Here is a 6,000-nt window from a genome sequence, read left to right as displayed (position 1 = left end):
GGGGTTGGAATTAGATTTCTCTATTTTTATGCCCTTTCCCTTATTATTTTCTTTTGCCTTTTTAAATTCAGTTGGGGTAATTTCTATAACATCATCGGAATTCTCGTCGGAATCCGATTCATCGGAGAATTGGTAATCCTCCCAATATTTTGCTTCCTTGGCGGAAACACCATTGACCATAATTAACCTTGGTCGGTTGGTTGAGGATTTTCTTTTACTTAACCGTTTTATTATTTCCCCCACCGGTTCTATTTCTTCATCCGGTTCCTCCTCTTCCGGTTCTGATTCTTCTTCCGGTTCCGACTCTTCTTCCGGTTCCTCTTCGGGAACTTGTGAATCAGTCCACGAATCATTCCAATTTACATTTGACTCTTCATTATTATTAGGTGAGTCAATGGGACTTGTTCTAGAGGTAGACATCTATCACATAATATCAAACGCGTTAAGAGATTAATATATCACATAATATTCACATGTTAAAAATATATAGTTTCCAACAAAATTTGTTAAGCAATCATTTTTCAAGTAAACACGGTCGAAGTCCAGACTCACTAATGCATCCTAACAAACTCGATAAGACACACTAATGCAAAATTCTGGTTCTCTAAGACCAACGCTCTGATACCAACTGAAATGTCCCGTTCTTATTGATTAAAAACGTTCCATATTAATTGATTTCATTGCGAGGTTTTGACCTCTATATGAGACGTTTTTCAAAGACTGCATTCATTTTTAAAATAAACCATAACCTTTATTTCATAAATAAAGGTTTAAAAAGCTTTACGTAGATTATCAAATAATGATAATCTAAAATATCCTGTTTACACACGACCATTACATAATGGTTTACAATACAAATATGTTACATCGAAATCAGTTTCTTGAATGCAGTTTTTACATAATATCATACAAACATGGACTCCAAATCTTGTCCTTATTTTAGTATGCAACAGCGGAAGCTCTTAATATTCACCTGAGAATAAACATGCTTTAAACGTCAACAAAAATGTTGGTGAGTTATAGGTTTAACCTATAGATATCAAATCATAATAATAGACCACAAGATTTTATATTTCAATACACATCTCATACATAGAGATAAAAATCATTCATATGGTGAACACCTGGTAACCGACATTAACAAGATGCATATATAAGAATATCCCCATCATTCCGGGACACCCTTCGGATATGATATAAATTTCGAAGTACTAAAGCATCCGGTACTTTGGATGGGGCTTGTTAGGCCCGATAGATCTATCTTTAGGATTCGTGTCAATTAGGGTGTCTGTTCCCTAATTCTTAGATTACCAGACTTAATAAAAAGGGGCATATTCGATTTCGATAATTCAACCATAGAATGTAGTTTCACGTACTTGTGTCTATTTTGTAAATCATTTATAAAACCTGCATGTATTCTCATCCCAAAAATATTAGATTTTAAAAGTGGGACTATAACTCACTTTCACAGATTTTTACTTCGTCGGGAAGTAAGACTTGGCCACTGGTTGATTTATGAACCTATAACAATATATACATATATATCAAAGTATGTTCAAAATATATTTACAACACTTTTAATATATTTTGATGTTTTAAGTTTATTAAGTCAGCTGTCCTCGTTAGTAACCTATAACTAGTTGTCCACAGTTAGATATACAGAAATAAATCGATAAATATTATCTTGAATCAATCCACGACCCAGTGTATACGTATCTCAGTATTGATTACAACTCAAACTATACATATTTTGGAATCAACCTCAACCCTGTATAGCTAACTCCAACATTCACATATAGAGTGTCTATGGTTGTTCCGAAATATATATAGATGTGTCGACATGATAGGTCGAAACATTGTATACGTGTCTATGGTATCTCAAGATTACATAATATACAATACAAGTTGATTAAGTTATGGTTGGAATATATTTGTTACCAATTTTCACGTAGCTAAAATGAGAAAAATTATCCAATCTTGTTTTACCCATAACTTCTTCATTTTAAATCCGTTTTGAGTGAATCAAATTGCTATGGTTTCATATTGAACTCTATTTTATGAATATAAACAGAAAAAGTATAGGTTTATAGTCGGAAAAATAAGTTACAAGTCGTTTTTTGTAAAGGTAGTAATTTCAGTCGAAAGAACGACGTCTAGATGACCATTTTAGAAAACATACTTCCACTTTGAGTTTAACCATAATTTTTGGATATAGTTTCATGTTCATAATAAAAATCATTTTCTCAGAATAACAACTTTTAAATCAAAGTTTATCATAGTTTTTAATTAACTAACCCAAAACAGCCCGCGGTGTTACTACGACGGCGTAAATCCGGTTTTACGGTGTTTTTCGTGTTTCCAGGTTTTAAATCATTAAGTTAGCATATCATATAGATATAGAACATGTGTTTAGTTTATTTTAAAAGTCAAGTTAGAAGGATTAACTTTTGTTTGCGAACAAGTTTAGAATTAACTAAACTATGTTCTAGTGATTACGAGTTTAAACCTTCGAATAAGATAGTTTTATATATATGAATCGAATGATGTTATGAACATCATTACTACCTCAAGTTTAGTAGGTAAACCTACTGGAAGTGACAATAAATGATCTAGCTTCAAAGGATCTTGGATGGCTTGAAAGTTCTTGAAGTAGGATCATGACACAAAAACAAGTTCAAGTAAGATTTTTACTCGAATTAAGATAGTTTATAGTTATAGAAATTGAATCAAAGTTTGAATATGAATATTACCTTGAATAAGAAAGATAACCTACTGTATATAACAAAGGTTTCTTGATCTTAGATGATTACTTGGAATGGATTAGAAAGCTTGGAAGTAAATTAGTAAACTTGAAGGGATTTTTGAAGTGTTCTTGAAGTGTTCTTCCTATGATGATTATAGCTTGATTCTTGAAGTGATTTTTGATGAAGATGATGATTAACTACTGGAAAAATACGTTCATAATAGTGTGGATGTGTTGAGAGAGAATTAGAAAGAGAATTGGAAGTGAAATGGAGTGAATGATGAGTGGTAATTGGTGAGTGGTGAGTGGGGTTAAAAGGAGTTCTAGTTAGTTGACTAGCTCATGGTAGAAGTTAAAATTGATTAGTCATACATGACATAATCAAGAGTGGAATCCCATGCTAGTTCCTATTGGTATATACCCATAGTAAGTACGTTTTGAAGCTGTGTATAATACGGGTAAAAATACGACTAGAATTCTTGATGAAAGAAAAGAATGGGAAAGTAACTGTAACCATTTTCGTTAAGTATGAGTGTTTTGATATATGTTTTGAAGTCTTCCAAAAGTATTTTAATACATCTAAATACACTACATGTATATACATTTTAACTGAGTCGTTAAGTCATCGTTAGTCGTTACATGTAAGTGTTGTTTTGAAACCTTTAAGTTAACGATCTCAATTAATGTTGTTAACCCATTGTCTATTATATCTAATGAGATGTTAAATTATTATATTATCATGATATTATGATATATTAATATATCTTAATATGATATATATATACATTTAACTGTCGTTACAACGATAATCGTTACATATATGTCTCGTTTCGAAATCCTTAAGTTAGTAGTCTTGTTTATATGTATATAACTCATTGTTAATATACTTATGGAGATACTTACTTATCATAATCTCATGTTAACCATATGTATATCCATATATATATCGTCATGTCGTTTTTACAAGTTTTAACGTTCGTGAATCGCCGGCCAACTTGGGTGGTCAATTGTCTATATGAAACATATTTCAATTAATCAAGTCTTAACAAGTTTGATTGCTTAACATGTTGGAAACATTTAATCATGTAAATATAAATCTCAATTAATATATATAAACATGGAAAAGTTCGGGTCACTACATCGAACATGTTGACTTTTTTGTTGACTTTAACTTGACCAAAGTTGACTTTCGTTTAAACTTAACTAAATACTTATGCAATCACCCTAACATGCTTTTATATTTGAATCGTGCATGAAACTTGGCAACGTGATCCACTTGCTATATGTAATCGAGTCGTAACGAGCCATAATACTAATTGAACAACTTTGACCAATCGTGTTTACCGTTATTGATACGGCCTACTTGTTTAGGTCAATACTAGCATTCGTTCTTGCACACGTTTAGTTGTGAAGTACTTTTATACGCTTGCACTCAAGGTGAGATCATAGTCCCACCTTTTCAACAACTTTTACTTTTAAACTATGGGATGAGAAACATATACGTATCATACTTTTATGCTTTGAACACAAGAACGAAAACAAACATTCCACAGTGAGTTAGAACAAAAAGCCTCAATTCAGTTATCATTAGTTACACTTGCAGGGTGTAAACGTGAACTTATGTTATGTGATCACATTGGGCTTGACGAGCCCTCATTCGGACGGTTCGCTACCGTTAGCGGATGAAATATATTTTCGAGTATAGTGTATGTTCTAACACTACGTAACAGGGTACAAAATAGTTAAGTCTTGATAATTGGGTGCTCGCGAACATACTTTTGGAATACAAACGATTTGGATAATCAACTATATTAAATCTTGTGTTTCAAAAACAACGTTACTATTACACCTATGATTTCACCAACATTTTTCGTTGACAGTTTTCTATATGTTTTCTCAGGTCCTTGAACGCTAGGTGTTACATGCTTCCGCACATTATTTTTGATACTTGCTTGGATGTCGAGTATACATCCATACGTAGAGCGTCTTTTGACTTAACTTAATTTGTATCGCATATGTTTCAATTGTACTTAAAACATTGTAACATGTTTAGGCGTTGAACTACTTTGTAAACTTTGAAACATCTTTATAATTGAAATAAATGCGATATATTTTGGTCAAACGTTGTTTTAAAGACTTATGACCACGTAACGGGACCTAAGTAGACGGCGCCGTCAATGACGATTTTGTCGGGTCGCTACACTTCTCCCCACAAGTGTAACAAGTAGGAGGAGCTTTAGCAGGAACAACAGTTTTATCTTTCGAAGGAGTCTTACAAGTCTTAGCTACATGTCCTACTTTCTTACATAAAGAAGAAGTAGATGTGCACCGCCCTGGGTGGTGCCTCTCACAACGAACACAAAAAGGATAGGTACCTTTATAATTTGTCCTTGTACTATCCGCAGGCTTCTTACTAACATTCTGAGTCGAACCTTGAGATGGTTCAAATTTTCTTTTTCCATCACTACTCTTAGTATCAACTTGCTTAATAGCCAAAGCTCTTCTTATTTTGGCCATCATCAGATTTTGAGCCATGAGAATCACGGCATCAAGGGTAACTTTCTCAGCAGAGATAACATTTCCCTGAACATCCTCAGGGAGACCTTCAATATACCTTTCGATCCTCCTCGGCTCAGTAGGAAACATCTCGGGACACAATGTAGAAAGCTCAAGAAAACGATTAGTGTAGCTTTCTATGTCAGTACCCTTAACTTTGAGTTCCCAGAACTCAGCTTCAAGCTTTTGAACGTGACTTCTAGGACAGAACTGATTAACCATCATGCTTTTAAGTTCATCCCATGGGGTTGCATTAGCATTATCGATTCCCACAGACTTAGCATGAGCGGTCCACCAAGTCATAGCATTGCCAGCTAATGAAGTAGTGGCATATTTAACTCGGTTATTGTCCCCGCAGTTGCAGACACGGAAGATGGACTTTAGTTTCTCGAACCATCAGACTAGTTCCACGACCTCTTCACTTCCCTTGAAAGCGGGAGGGTTACAGTTCGTAAAGTCCTTGTAAGAACAAGGTTTTGGTTTATTATTGGCATGATTAGGTTGGACGTTGCCTTGGGCGGCTGCAAGTAACTGTTGAAATTGCTCAGTGGTCAACACAATGTTGTTAACGGTAGGTGCAGCTGGATGAACCATGATGTCACTATATAGAAGTGAACATAAGTTTGATAAGTTGACAAGTTATAAGTTTGAGCAATTACAAGTATGAATGAAATAAAGTATTGATATCACATGATATAAAT

This window comes from Rutidosis leptorrhynchoides, chromosome 2 (genome assembly GCF_046630445.1).
Source record: "Rutidosis leptorrhynchoides isolate AG116_Rl617_1_P2 chromosome 2, CSIRO_AGI_Rlap_v1, whole genome shotgun sequence".
NCBI lineage: Eukaryota > Viridiplantae > Streptophyta > Magnoliopsida > Asterales > Asteraceae > Rutidosis > Rutidosis leptorrhynchoides.
Note: the sequence above shows the minus strand (reverse complement) of the source record.